General features: G+C 41.9%; 1 protein-coding gene across 7 annotated transcripts in view; it reads left to right on the top strand.

Moving 5' to 3' along the window:
- Positions 1–14,970: 14,970 nt before the first annotated feature.
- Positions 14,971–15,879, top strand: part of spop (speckle type BTB/POZ protein) — a 124,601-nt gene continuing 123,692 nt past the window's right edge. For 6 of the 7 annotated variants that reach the window (XM_015361959.2, XM_015361954.2, XM_015361957.2 and 3 more), the window contains exon 1: positions 14,971–15,058. The gene's annotated coding sequence lies outside the window, so the exon portion shown is untranslated. Of the gene's footprint in view, positions 15,059–15,762; positions 15,782–15,879 lie in introns of those variants that run through there. The other variant, XM_015361953.2, reaches the window with a different exon arrangement.

Genomic DNA, 15,879 nt, shown 5'->3' with positions numbered 1-15,879 from the left:
AGAACGATCCGCAGTAAGATTGTAATGCTGGTCAGTCTGTTGTTTCGCATCATCTGTTCATCCATTTCAGCCCGCGCTGCCACCCAGGGTCTCGGAGACATCTAATCAATGTTCCAGAAGTGTTCAGCAGGCTCACCTTGAATTAGATTTTAGATACGGCATATCAGACTATCACAAGGTACATACCCGCGTTCTTATATCTGTTACTAAAACAGTAACAAAATAAACTCCAGCAGCCATATCGCCCTGCAACTCAAGACCGGCAGCCCTCTGAAGCTCAGCAGTGTGAGCCTGGTCTATACCCAGATGGGAGACGTCTGGGAAAAACTAAGGTTGCTGCTGGAAGAGGTGTTAGTGGGGCCAGCAGAGGGCGCTCACCCAGCAGTCTGTGTGGGGTCTTAATGCCCGCAAATAATGATGGGGACACTACACTGTAAACAGGCGCCGTCCTTCGAATGAGACGTAAAACCGAGGTCCTAACTCTCTGTGGTCATTACAAATCCCGGGGTGTTTCTCGAAAAGAGTAGGGGCGTTCTGGACAAATTTCACCCTTGACCATGACCAATCGTGGCTTCCTAATAATCTCCATCTCTGAACTGGCTTCACCACTCTGCTCCCCACTGAGAGCTGGTGTGTGGGGAGCGTACTGGCGCATCATCCAGGTGGGGCTGCACACTGATGGAGGTGGAGGGGAGCCCCGTGACCTGTAAAGCGCTCTGAGTGGAGTGTCCAGAAAAGCGCTAAATGTGTAAGTGTAAGTAATTCATTACGTTGCACTTAAACTAAAAACATGTATTTTTGTTAATTTTGTCTGCGGAGTAATTCCATTTAAGAACCTTTTCAAAAATAATTTTCAACACTCTCCAGTGCACGTAAAGAGTTATACGCTCGAGTCCTAACAGTTCATGGGGTCTTTCCCAAGCCGGGCAGCCCAGACGAATTTTGAACCCGCTGTGCCGAAAGCCTGCGATCCGCGCTCACCGGAGAGCAGCATGAACTTGTTCAGCGCTTTGCATTCATTACGAAGTTAAGCTTGTGAGCGCGAGAGAGAATTTATATTAATCTCCATGACTGAATGTGAAAACAGGCTTTCAAATCCATGTGCTCCCGGCAACCTTAACTCTCCATCGTCGAGTTGTTTTACGCTGCAGCGTTGAGAAATAGCCGATGTCTTCAATTTGAGTTTGTGGTTTCGCGTCTCCGATCGTTTCAACTACTGTAAACGCATAGGTTTCTCTGTAGGCGGAAAGAGTCGTTTCCTGTATAATGATTCACAGTGAATTTGTTTTCCGTTTCAGGTGTTTAGTACAGTAATTGTACCTTTTCTGAAAATATAGGGTTACCTAAGCGCCTCCAGAAGGTTTTCTTTCAACCGGTTGTTGTGGTTGACGTTATGACGCAACGCAGAAGTTAAAGAAAAGAAAAACGACTTTTGCAACAACAACAACAACAACAGCAACAGCAACAACAACAACAACAACAACAACAACAACAACATTTCATGACATTGTATCACTGAAATTATAATATAATATTACATAAGTATTATATTATTAATAGTGCTTGTATATGGTGAAAAAACTATATCCTGACTGCAGATATCTTATTTACCGGTGATTGTAGCTTCAAACGTAAATATACTCTGGCAAGAAATAAGAATTAAGAACTCCGAGAACAGATTAGAAAGTGTCCTATCTAGTTTCAGGTTCTGCTGCTGCTGGCCGTGGGGGAGTGTGGTTAAAGACCTACTCCAGCACTGGCGCTTCAGTCAATATGCTTATTAAATCTACAGGTGAATCACTGGTGCCTCCTGTATCACAGTACTAATTAGAACAGTGAACTCTGAGCCTCTGCTGATGAGATCCTTGCTCCTGCTGATGTGCATGTTCACAAGTTGTTCCCAACCTGATTACATTTGTGAGATTATCTGAGAAGGTGGCAGAGCAGCCTGGCAGTTAGCATTGCTGCCTGGCAGCGCTGGGGACCTGGGGTGCTGTCTGTGTGGAGTTTGTATGGTCTACCCGTGTTCACGTGGATTCCCCAGTTTCGTCCCACAGTCCATGGGCATGCTGGTGGGTTGATTGGCTTCTGGGAAAATTGGCCCTGGTGTGTGTGTCTGTGTGCCCTGTGACAGACTGGTGTCCTGTCAGGGTGTGCCCTGCCTTGTGCCCGTTGCTTGCTGGGATAGGTTCTGGCTCTCCTGAGACTCTGAATTGGAAGAAGTGGTTCGAAAATGGATGGATGGGTGACATCATGGAAAGAGAGATAGGAGCAAATGATCATATATGCAAAAAAGTCATGTGTTTATGTACATTTATTTGTACTTTTTCCAAAAAAATATGATGTATTCCACCCTGGTTGAAGCAAATGCAGATAAAACAACACCTAAAATGCAGTAGATGCGTCTCACAGACACAGGAATGCAGAATCTAACAGGGAGAGTCTTGTCTGGAGCTGCACTGTGACTGTGCTGGAAAGAAAAACAGTCTTGGTCTACTGATGTATATCCTTGATTTCAATGTCTGTCACTGTTCCTGCAATCCTATTGTTTGTACCTGCTTTGAAAATGCTTTGAAAGAAAGTAAAGCATTTTGGAGGAAGGAAAAACTGCAGATGCTAAAAATATCTTTAAAGGGCATCAGATATACAATTTGTTGTTTATAAAGCGTATGTAGCAGTGGCATTTATGCTGTCATATGGAATAGCTGTACACAGCATTTATTTAAATTCTTTTTATATGTTCTCTCATTTTCTTGTTCCACTGTTTTTGTTGATGTATTACTGAATTGGCACAGAACCATCTCATATAGCAAAATCTTTCAATAGTGCTAAACTACTTATATTGAAGGAAAACATTAAAGTAAAGTAGTGGTATTGGTTTGCTGTTGAGTTGCATGGTGGGAGAGTAGTTTGTATTGTTGCCTTGCAGTGCTGGGGCCCTGGGGCCGGTTCTGAACCTGTGATGTTGTGTGGAGTTCGTATGTTCATACTGTTAATTGGTTTCTGGGAACAGAGGCCCAGGTGCGAGTGTCTGCCTTGTGACAGACTATTATTTCCAATTTCACATGGAAAATACACAGTCTCAACTCAGCATTTGATATCTGTGTTTAAAATAGACCTCTGGCTTGAATAACGGTATCTACAGTATATACATTAACAACTATCTAAATGTATAGCTAGTTTTCTCATATGTATGCTCTTATTGAGATCATTCTGATTTAACTTTTTTATAACAGTAGATTTTAGAATATGCCCCAAAAATACAGGTATTTTCAATGAGGGCTGCAGAACACTGCACATTTCTAACAAGACTGTATTTATCAGTCTGTTTATTCCAATTTTAGTTGAAGATTGAGTTTTTTCTAATGGTGTATACTCAAGAGTTTATTGTTTACACAGATTACAGATGTGCATTCCTATTGATACACCTGCTTGTTTACTGTTTCTATGTGCTTTAGATTATTCTGCCATACTGGAGGTCACAAAAAGCTTTTATAGAAGAGAAGCAATTTCCAACCCTAAGTTTGTAATAAACTGGAAGAAAACAGAAGAAAGTCTGGTGCCTGAATTCATTTCACACTTGGAAAGGAGAGAGAATGGCTTTAATGGATCTCTAATTAACCAAACAACTGAAGCTTACAAACAACTGTTTGTCCCAATTACTTCTGTATAATTGACTTTCCACTGCATTATTGAAGAGTGGCTAAATATCTGTTCTTATTCGTAAGCTTTTATTTTGTAAATGTGATAGGAACAGCTTCAGTACCCTTCAGAACATAGCATTCCTTACTACGAACTGTTTTATAGTTTAATCCTGTTACAAGAAGCTCTGAATGACCCAAGCCAGTCTAGTTGCAGAGACAGGCTTGGCCAATTAGGAATGCCTGTAGTAAAACGCAATTGTCTGCTAATCAGTACAGGTCTCCCCCTGCTCTGTGAACGCAGTCCAGTATAGCCCCACAGAAACCTATGCAATTCATTTTTTTAACACTTCTTTGTATTCTCTATTTTTATACCCGCACAGTGTTTGGAAATGAATTAATCTTTTAACAGCTCCACAGTTCCACACGGGTAGGTTAGAGTGGTGGACAGACAGATCCTTTGCTGATGTCACTGTAAGTTTGCACATGCCTGGGAAAAACCAAGGTAACCCTGGCCTCTTAGCCTGGCAGTGTGCTTGTATTAAGTTCCTCACAGCGAATCTCCTGTCTGTGTGGGCCTGAACTCTGAGTGAGCACTTCTGGACCTGCATCATGTGTGCATGCCTTTTGTTTTTTTTTTTTAATGTAGAAAACGTCTAAAATGCAAAAGGCAAATCTCATGGAAAGAGCAAAGCAATCTTAAACTTTGTGGCTGTTTGAGAGCATTCAATATTGTAAATTCTACAGAAGCCATCTCTCCCTTGTACCATTCTAGTTTGTTCTAACCTCTGAGCCTCAGTGCAACAGAGACCTCCATAGCACTGAAGGCGTACGCTGGAGAAAAGAGGCTTGAGAATGTATTCATTATAACCATTCTTTGGTTTCTGGACACTATATTGTACAATCGTGGTAAGGGGATGTTTTTCTTGAATCCTCTTAAATCCCTTTTACTTCTTTTGTGTACACAATTGTTGCATTATCAACTCCAGCCCTAGAGCCAACCTCTTGACAAATAAATGATAACATTGAGCTCTGATTCGCATTATCAAGGAAAGTTTTATGCACTGCCCTAATTAGACTTAATTTTAAAAGACCATTGCCTTGCTAATTGCTTGAGAAGTTGTTTTTCTGCGTGTTGTAATCAGTGGCTAATGGCTCAGGATATTATGTGTAGATATTCACAAATTGGGTGAAGGAATCGCTTGGCCATTGGCTGTCCTTAGAAGGTTTAAAGAAGGTATTTGAAAACATTTTACGCTACATATCATCTGACCTCAGAGAAATCTTTGAGTCTATAATATCTATTATTTACTTGAGGATATTGGATGAGTGGGTGGCATGGCAGTGGTGCTGTCTGTGTGGAGCTTGTATGTTACTCCAGTGTTCCTGTGGGTTTCCTCAGCATGCTCTGGTTTCCTCCCACAGCCAGAGACTCGCTGGTAGGCTAACTGGCTTCTGTAAACAGTAATTGGCCCGAGGTTGAGTGTGTGGAGATGGACTGGCATCCTGTCCAGGATGTCTCCCTCCTTGTGCCTGCTGCTGGCCAGGTTAGGCTCTTGCTCTCCCTGAGACTCTGTACTGGGTAATGTGGTTTAGAAGACGGATGGATGGATCATAAAGTGCTTTTCATGGGATTATTTGTTGGTAGTTCTTATTGTGCTGTTGTACATGCACCATTTTGTCTTTTCCAGCTAAAGCAGTTTCTTACAAACTTGACAAAAGCAGAAAGTTGAAAAATACAAGTGGAGAAATAACAGGATTCATGCCAACTCCATAGAAAAGTTTTGTTTAAAAACAGGAGAGACTTTGACTTAATAAGTGGCAACAAGTGCATACGGTGTCTTTAATAGATGATTATCATTACAGTAAGATAAGCTTAATATAGAGTATAAGGCAGGGTAGTGCTCAAAGGCACACAACCCTAAAGAATCAAAACAATGTGCAGAATAAAATTCCATCTTAAATTAAAATTTGATTTGTTTGGTGTGAAAACAAAAGCATGAGCTTTAAGTTATCTGGCAAAACAGGCTTAGTAATGTGAAAAGGTTCAACACAGAATTGGGGTGTGTCTTAAAGATATGTTTTGCTATTATTTATTTCATGGGTATGTTTATACATGACTGTCATGTTATTTATCCCTTGGGCATTGCTTATAGCAGCGTATCCACAAACTGTTATATTGCAGGACAGATTGTTATATTGCACAGTGGTGCACTAGTTAGTATTCCTGTCTCACAGTGCTGGATCCCTGGTTCAACACCTGGGGTGCTATCAACGTGGAGCTTGAGTGTTGTCTCTGTGTTCATGTGGGTGCTCTGCTTTCTCCCAGACTTCAAAGACATGTTGATAGGTTAATCAGCTTCTGGGAGATTGGCCCTGGTGTGAGAGAGTGTGTGTTTCTGTCTACATGTGCCCCGGGATGGATGAGTGCCCTGTCCATGGAGTTATTTTCCAGCCTGAGATCCTGTACCGGATACAGTCGTTTAGAAAATGCCTGTAGGGATGGATAACATTACAGAATGGAAAACACTATTGTTGCACAACATTTAAGACATGAAAAGAAATTAAAATACACCTGACATGATCCCATAAGATCTAGTGGAGAAGTGTACTGAAATAAGACACTATAAATTACCATAGAAAAACAGTTGCCAGCTGAAGCCTTAGAAATTTGTATTCCTGGCTTTATGAACAGATTAGGATTCCAGTGGCATAACTCTGACCAGACACAGTCTGTGGCCCAGCATGTCTCCCATCAAATATATCTGTTTCAATTTTTATTTTTCAGAAGCTCATTTAGGTATTAGTTGGCTCTTCCAACAGAGCTGCAGAAGATTAAATCGATGATTAAAGAGAAAATGAATCAAAAGAGTGATAAATATGGTTAAAGGAGTCCAAAGAACACCAAAAAAACTCTAACACAATATTCTTGTTAATAAGTAGGTCCTTATAAATGGTGTTGTCTGACAGTCTACAGGTAGGAATACCACCAATGATATAATAAAAGTAAATAATAAAGATTACAGACAAGAGGAGATCATTTGGTTGTTGTCAGTTGATTGGTTCAAGGATTTTATCTAGCTGGATAATTTGTTCCAGACACCTGCAGCTCTTTGTGTATTCCTCTTAGCTTCAACTTCTGTCCTATAGTTCATGTTGTGCTGTTGATTGGGAAGAGGTTAGTTAGATTTGTTTATTCATGACATAAGAATACTTGGATCCTCAAATGGGAAAAAAAAGTCTCAAAAAGTAAGGGCTCCCAACCTTGTAACAGTGAGCAAACATTTGTCTCTTTTTCAAAACTGAAATTGGTCTCTTCAAAACTCCTTGCTCTTAGTTCTCCAGCTCACAAAAGCTCTTAAAAGTTCCACTTAAAAGTTCAAAGGAAGAAAGATGTCACGTGCTGCATTTTTGCATTTCTTTGCCATTTTCGTGCACAACTACCTAATTTGCGGAGGCAGTCATGTTTTCCAGTGGATGCCTTTAATTGAATGAGAAGGGGTGAGAATAGGTGCCCTCAAAAGGGGCAAATTAAACTACATTATGCGTTCCAGTCCGTGCTGCTCCCATAAAGCAGATAGCTGAATCTTTGTTTTCACTAGATTGTGTTCTTTCTTTCCTCAGTGGAGTGAAACTGCTCGCTGTGATTGGGGGGCACAGGGGGAACATGTTCTGTGGGCCTTACTGAACATCACAACCTTTGACCCTGGGCAAAGTAAACAGCCCATATTCTGTTTTCCGCTTGTTTCAACTTTTTCTGTAACGTGGAGAGAAAGAGGAACATTCTGCTGATATGTGGTAACTGATTCATGCAGAGAATTATGTTTTGTGACATTTCTTGCAGTGTTCTGGAGTTTGTCCTGTCTTTTGTTCGCATCAGAAAGTGTGGCGAAGGCAGGGGGTTTCGTTGTCTTTCATGGGTGATTCCTCAGCAGTGAGATCTGACGCTCAAATAAATAACACCTTGTGGACGAAATTCCCAAGGACAAGGACAGGGATGTGCAGAACACACTTCCAGTTTCATTTTGGATCTGATTTGCTTGGTGTGAAAACAAAGCATGAGGTGTTAGTTACCTTCCAAAGCAGGCACAGTGGCATGAGAAGGGCTGTGTCTTAAATATAGGTAGTTTATGTCGTGTTTTAAATATGCTGGATGGGGATTGTGCTATCATTAATTTCACAGGTATGTTAATACATGAGTGCCTCAGTCACCAGGGGACCCTGATGTCAGCAGTGTCTGCCAGATGGACAGGAGCCTTCTGCTTTGACAGGTGGACATTTGGTCTTTCTGCCTGTGTAGGTTGCTACCAGCTAATCAACAAGTTGTCTTTTAGAGGGTTCCAAGGAATTTATTTGAGCATAGTAGCAGTGCAAGCTACTGGTTTATCAGCACACTCACAAACATGGTGAAAAGTTGGGAATCTTGGTGCAAACAGAAGAGTGAGAAGAAGGGTACATACTGCCTGTGAATAATGTGGGTCAGCTCAAAGAGTTGAAGTCCTTTGATCTGTAAGTTCCTGCAAACCTCTTAATACTCAGAAGTATTTATTCAGTTTAGCAAAGAAATACTATAGAGCTCTCAAGCAATGGAAAACCTACAAGGCAAATATTTTCTCAGGTTGAGTATCCCTGACTTTATTAATATATAAGAATCGAAATGCCTTGTTTACCAGATTAAGACCCTGACTGTGCTTCCCACATTCTGAATATTTTTCTTTTTGTTTTCATGTTTCAGAAGCTCAGAAGATTTAAGCAATTCAGTGAAATCTCATAGAGCAAACATAAGATAAGATTGACATAGAATCTCTTGGAAGGCTGCAAAGGTACTATACAGTATGTCACACTAGAAATTAAAGGTATTGTGGTTGTCTAACCTCAAGAAAACTGTCTTTTTCATTTTTAATTTGACATACAGTGTCGAGAAAATGTATGGCCAAGACTAACAGGATTTTAGGCTGCTGATTTTGAAGCACAATGACAAAGGGTGCCTTTAGAGAATGCTAGTGATCGGCATGGCCCTGATGTAGCTGGATAAACACTCAGAATAGAAGCTAAATACTTGAAAAAGGTGACAAAAATGAGCCAAACAATTATTGGCCAATATGTCTGACTCCTATTACATATAGGGTCATAGAACCATACTTAGAACTAAACTAGACCTTCACCTACACTATATGATGTTTAATTAGAAAATTATGGAATATCACGTACAGGTAGGACAAACATAAATTAGAGATACAAAATTGGAAAACTGTGTTTGAGGGAGCCTAAACTCAAGTGTACTGTAGGTTCTCAGAAGACATTTGCCGGAAAGGTGTGACCATTAACATGAATTTAAAAAAGTCAGAAACTGACGTAGTGTTGAAACTGGGCTCCTGTGAATCCTTCCAGACCAGGAAAGGTCTAAGGTCTAGAGAGCAAGATGGATCCATGAACCTCTTGTCTGTAGCACTTCAAATGTTTCCACCTTCCAGTTCTGAGTTACTCAGACAAGAATTCAAACAAGCCTCTTTCTTGAGCCAAGTTACCCATCTTGTTTTTACTCTTGCCTGCTTGGCACTCTTAGCGTCTCTGCGAATATAGGGAATATATATAGTTACACATGTAACTATGGCACTGGCAGGGGATGAGTGATATCCATTTGTTTCTTCTCTTGCTTTCACGTTTTAAAGCAAGTTCCGCTGGGTTGTAGAATGATCTCCTCTCTCCTTGGGGATGTCAGCTTTAAGCAGCGGGGTCCTAGAAGCTGTGAAGTGATTATCTGTCTGTGCGAGATTCCTTCAGGGCCTCTGAGACTTGCATGCACTGAGCAGCAGTATGCTTGCAGTGGCAAAGATGCCCCCAAACTGAGGCTATATATGATGTTGTATTTATGGTGTATATCACACCCTAGCTTTTCAAGAAAGTAGCACAAAACATAAACCCACTGGTGGTGTATGTAAACATACAGTATATGATGCCCTTGCTGTAAATTTACAAGCACACAGGAGCAGCATGGTGGTGCAGTGGTGAGCATTACTGTGGCTCTGAGTTCAATTCCAGGCCTGGGATTCTATCTGCTTGGGGTTCTGTATGTGCTTCTCATGTTTGCATGGGTTTTGTCTGGGCGCTCTGGTTTTCCTCGCACAGGTTAATAGGCTTCTGGGAAACATGCCCCTGGTGTGTGTGTGTGTGTGTGTGTGTGTGTGTGTGTGTGTGTGTGTGTGCCTGTGTTTGTGTCTGTCTGCCCTGCAATGGACTGGCACCCCATGAACAGAACTGTTCCCTTGAAGTGAAAATACATATGTAATATGCATGATGTTTTGTAATGCTGTAAAGTGTATTAATAGAGCCAGATTGACTATGTTTTCAGTGCTGTACAAATTTCATTGTTTCATCCTACTACACAATCATATTAGTTAAAACTACATTACTATAATTAACAGGCAGAAGGTAAAGAACAAGTAAATCTTCCAAAATTAACACAACTGAAATCAAGTAGATTTTAATAATTCTGATGCTTTTGTTCTTGGTACTGTCTTTATTTTTTTAAACAAACTGGATCTTAATGAGTGTGGGCTAAAGACTTCCAAGGCATTTTAGTGTGATCAATAATTGAGCAGCAAGTGCAATATTAGGGACCTGTAATAATTAATTATTCATGTTATCTGAGTTTTTTTTATAACAGGCTACCGATCGAATTTGCTTTGCTGTGTTCCTGTGGCAAGGTGGTGCAGTGGTGAGCGTTGCTCTCTTACTGTACTGGGTCCCTGGGTTTAATTCCAGACCTGGGGTGCTGTCTGTGTGGAGTTTGTTCATGTGAGTTTCCTCAGGTTGATCTGGTTTCCTCTCACAGTCTCACATCAATTTCAACACATCAATTTACCTACCGGATCAATAAAGTCTTGTCTATCTAATTGGCCCTGGTTCTCACCAGACAAATCCACTTAAAAGGTTCTGTTTCTTTAACAGTAATCCACCAGTGTGTGTTGTCCAGAGTCCCTGCTATATTGTTTGTACCATTTCTTCAACATCAATGACAATGAGGCAACACAGGGTTTTAAAAGCTGCCACAAGGGCTGAGGTTTCACAGGGGCCGTTCTGAAAAGTTTGGAATGTTGTCTTTTATTCTCAAGATTAACACGGCCTTTTTTTTCCCTCGTCAAACACTGTTGACCTCTGAATTTCGGAATTCAAATATGTTTGATTTGTAAAGGAATTAAGGTTTCTGAGGAGAAGAGGAAAGATTCTCTCAATCCACCAGTAGGTTCACAGTTTCCCTTAGTTCCCCTCACTGCTGCTGCTCCCCAGAACTACTTTAAAGGCAACCCAGACTTACACACTTTGAAACTGAGGACAGCTTCAGACAGCTTCAGTTTCTCACAAACCCACTCCTTCCCTGTCTGTCATCAGTACACCCCCGCTGGAGTCCAGCTGAGAGCCCAGGACTTCCTCTTCTCTGGATGGGACACCAGCCCATCACAGACCCACAAGGAGAAGACCAATTCAGAACAGCCGATCAACCCGACCGGCGACTCTTCGGGAGGAAATATGGGGGAAAAACAGATAAACTCAATGTAGGATGGATGCCAGGACCCCTGAGCTCTGAGGCATCAATGCCACTTTCCATGTGACCTGTTTGATCTTTGCCTTCCAACCTAAAGACATTTCCTTACTCACGAGTCATGTTCTTTTCATGTGCTGCATCATCTTTGCAAAGTCTTGCTGTCACCTTCACGTCTGTTCTAGTGCAGGCCTGGGCTGAAGAGCTGCAAAGAAAATTTTTATTATCTCTCTGCGATGATAGACTTTGATTTCTACTTGTCCAGAAAGCCACACTGGCATAATTGTAACTCACAGAGATCTGCACTCCAGATTACAGTATATTGTATATCAGCATATGAAAAAATAGGAAAATGTCTAAGTGTGTATTTTTTTTCCAGTGGGAAATAGCACTAAGACCAGTGAGTGAAAATGAACACGACAAATACGCATTCCTAGAAAATGAAAGATTCCTCTACCTGACTCTGCAGCTGTGCCCCTGCAGGCAGGACGTCTTTTTTTCTGTTCCCAAAAGCTCTGAGAAGCGGAGAGCCTCTTGGTCCTGGCGACTGGTTTGAATAACCTGTTGACCGAGTGCCAAAACCTTAATTGGTTCATAAACTGATTTGTTCCTGCTTGTTCTGCTTCCAGAAAAAAAAAAACTATGTATGCAATCAGTTTTCTTAACTTAATTGAACAAAGTGAAATCCTAGGGCTCTGCTGGCAAAGGGCTTGGATCCAGAAATTATTGGATCAGTTTAGCTTTATTGTTAACTCTGAAGGGGATTCCTTAGTGGTTCTCAACTGAGTCCTACTGGATAGAGCTGCTAAGATTTTATTTTTGAATTGATATGCATCATAACTGTATAAGAGAGTTGCAGGGTATTCTATCTGTCTAGCCTATTTGGTTGCTATTAGTTAACTGAACTGATAAAGAGAATAAAGAGATCAGGCCCTGGGATCAATTCCTGGGGTGCTCTCTATGTGGAGTTTGTATGTTCACCTCATGTTTGCAAAGGTATCCTTCTGGCTCATAGGCTTCTGACTGGCGTTCCGTCCAAGCTGAGCCCTGCCTCACCCCCACTCCTTATTAGATTAGGCCCCAACTCCCCCCATGACCCTGTGCTAGAGAATCAGGCTTAGAAAATGGAAAGAAAATTGAATTTTTGTAATTCAGAATTTTTACATAACTCACTTTGCTTTGGCTGGTGTTGTGGCTGGTGTCTTTCAGCACCAGGAGAGACTGTGTCAGTCCTCCATCCACACGTTTTCTAAGCTCTTTGAAGCAGGTGAAATTCAGACTGCGCTTCTGGCCTCTGCTGTGCTGTTGCAAGGGCTGCTGCAGGGATCTGCGATGGGCTTTGGAACTCTTGTTGAAAACGTGTCTGCATCTTCTCGAATACTTTGCTCGGCTGGCACGCTGCCTTGTGCTGGACTGTGCCCCCACTTCCCCCCACCTTCGGGGCAGTACCACCCCAGCTGCAGGAGGAGATGTAATTGAGTAAACGGCAGCTCAGGGGCCTGGGCTCTAACCTGCAGTCTATAAGCGCTCTAATTAAAGTGCAAATTCAATACTCCCCCATCAGCTTTTATTAGCTGTGTCTTCGCTGACACCCTTGAAGTAATTAGGAGAAGACTGCGGTTCAATCACTCTGCTAAAAGGGCACGGATATTTAATCGCGCTGCCTGACACTGCTGCACCAGCAACCGGTGGAAGATTTTTCCTGGAGCGCTGCCAGTTCGGAATGACATTTCTCCCATTTTATTTGCCTAATTCCTCTTTCTCATTGCCACCTCATCTCCTGCTGAGCGGAAACCGTAAAAAAAGAGGGTTGAGCAAATGAAACTTCCTCCTGTTTTCTAGAATGGAGTTTCAGGCTTGAGTTTGTTCTGGCTATAGTAAACTCACGCGGTCGGCATCAAGGTTGTAATAAGATGCTTTTGCTGCAGTCCTGATAAAGCTCAGTAAGCAGTGTGAACAAACTAGTGCAGAATGGAGCTACTGCAAACCTAGTAAATGACTGTACAATACACAAGTAATAAAACTCATGTGACCATATAGTAGTTATTAATATTACCAGCTTTTGAAGACAGTGTATTATAGTCTTAAGTACAGTACATGTATGCACGTAATGAGGAAACTGTTTTGGCCAAAAGGTAGCAAAAGTAAGAGAGCATTTGTCTGAATGCTGTGGAAATTATTATTGGGCCATTAGCCATTGTGACGGACTGTCTGGGATGAAATGAGTGAGCTAGTATCACACACATGTACAAACCACACCTACAGCTTCTACTGAAGAGGAGAACTAGACATTAGGCTACAGCTTTAATTTAGCTCCCAGTCATCCCCTCCACCACACACACTGACACTTGCCTCTTTTCCCCAAAGAGCTTGTTCCTTTTCCCGCGACACGCTTGTTTATCTATGGTCTAATTCACTTTCCCAGTACCTGGTCCTAGTCTCTGGAAAACCTCATCTGAACATTGTGGTGTTGCTTCCTGGGTATGAAACTGTCCAATGTGTTATCACACTTGTGCTGTAAGAATGAGTAGCTTGAAGGTTTGTGTGTATAGAGGCAATGTGAAGGTGTGAAAGCTTTTGTTTACAATAACCCCTAAGACACCCAATAAAGACTCGCTAAGGTCTGTGTGAGGGCAGTGTTATCAACAACAGGCACTGGATTGTTATTAACAATAGTAATCTAACTGCACAGCATGTTTTTAATTGGAAACTGTTTTTCAATTTTTTAAAGTTTTGATATCCAGCCAGTTTAGAATTGTAAATTGTTTGTTTAATGTCTTAGCTTGTAGAAATGGCGAGAGTCAAGATGGGCTAACTTCCTCCAACAACCTTCCATCTCTCCGTTTCATTCTTGATTGAGTGTTCACACAAGCTGAATCTCCCAGTTACTCTTGATTTCTCTCATATGACTTCCTGTCTCTCAGCTTTCTGCTCCCAAATGCACTGGCTTGTCCCAAACTGAGTCTCTAAGTCTGATCTTGCTAGGTCCCTGATCAGCTTTCAGCATCTGTACAAGACAGATGTTCAGACAGCACCTGTGATCTCGGTCACACTGCTGTGAACTTTTGCTGCTCTAATGCTGCTCTGATGCTGATGCTGCTCTCTGCTCCCTGCTGCTCTTTCTGTACTGTAAGCAATGATTCCTAACCTACACAATGTTTACCTCTCGATGGACATTGTAGTCACACACATGGCCATTTTTAGATGTGTCTGGCCCACTGGTTTGCTTTTCTTGTCATTTATTTTTTTCATTATTTTCTTTTTTGTAATTGCCCAGGAGAATGATAATAAACTTATTATCAGGCTGTAATATTTTTAGTACTGACAGCAATTATTGCAGTGTTCTCTATTCAGGTGCATTGTAATTCTTTACCCATTTTCCATACAGTCTGCTTTATTTTAGATGGTGTTGAGTAATTTACTAGTAGCCATGCTGTCACAAAACTCTGTATAACGTTTGCACTATTCAAATGTTTATTTTTAGCAGCTGGTCTGAATGTGAGTCACCTTGAATAAAGACGCCAGCTAAAAATAATTTAAATAATACATGTATTCTTGTAACCATCTTCTTCAGCCTGACTGAAGCTGTCAAACAAACTGTACTATCAACAGGTTGATTTTGAAAAGAACCTGTGTGAAACTTAAGGACACATCACTTATGCAACCAGGGAGACAAAACCTTTATCCTTTTGCGTAAGAACGTGTGCGTCATGTTTTAAAAAAGATATTGATGACGTGTCTGGGTTCTTGCTGCTAATCGCGTGCGATGACGTCAGGCGCGGGGGGCGGTCCCGAGGTGTCGTCACGCTGCTAACCCGGATGTAGAGGGGTGTCTGAGCGAAAACCCGATCCGGGCGAAGCAGATCCTGAAGGGGTAAGTCTGGAAAAAAACAAAACAAAACAAAACAAAAACATTATGCTGTTTGCATCTCGTGTTGCTCGTTTACGCGTGCAACGACGTTGAGCTGCTAGCGAATCTGCGTTGGAGTTTCTGTGCTTCACTTCTGCGGTTTCGCTACAGAAAGCTTATGGAGAGTTCCTTGTGTTTCAAATTGATCAGAAACAGTACGGCGGGGCACACAGAAAGCGGCGTGGCTATTTCAATGAATAAAATAAGTTGGGTTTAGTTAAGATGCACAGAATTATTCCACATTCTTACACTGATGTCAAAAGGCGATTGTTATTGTTGAGTTAGGAGTTGCTTGCAGTGCGATGCATAGTGGTTTGCTCTGAATTTTTGTGTTTGCTTCCTGTGCCGTTTTGCCACGGAATATACTGGATTAATTTACTGTCGTAGCTTGGGAATTGTGCACATGGAATTAATTTGCGCTTTATTATGATGGGAAACGGGCCTTTGCGTCAGTCTGGGGGAGCTGGCTTGCCACATAGTGATCCTCCTGTGGAAGTGGATAGGACGAGCGGGGCTGCGCTTGCGCCCTGCGCTCCGATGCGGTATCCTGCCAAATAGTCGTCCGCCGTCAGGCTTTGCATGCGCAGTGCAGCGCTGCAGGGCTGCCTGCTGCCAGAAACGGAGCTCTATTGAGAGTAGCTAGGTCAGTGCGCGGGGTGCTGCAATGCAGAATAAGGTCCGGCTTCTGTAAGTGCTTAGTTATGTCAACAGTAGAAAGTATTGGTGTCAGTCAGTTTCTCAGTGTGGCAGCTGCCAGGGTAAAGAAGGAAAAATGTCTTTAAATG

This window comes from Lepisosteus oculatus, chromosome 28, assembly GCF_040954835.1.
Source record: "Lepisosteus oculatus isolate fLepOcu1 chromosome 28, fLepOcu1.hap2, whole genome shotgun sequence".
Lineage (NCBI taxonomy): Eukaryota > Metazoa > Chordata > Actinopteri > Semionotiformes > Lepisosteidae > Lepisosteus > Lepisosteus oculatus.
The sequence above is the reverse complement of the archived record's forward strand: the minus strand, read 5'-3'. Positions and strand labels throughout refer to the sequence as shown.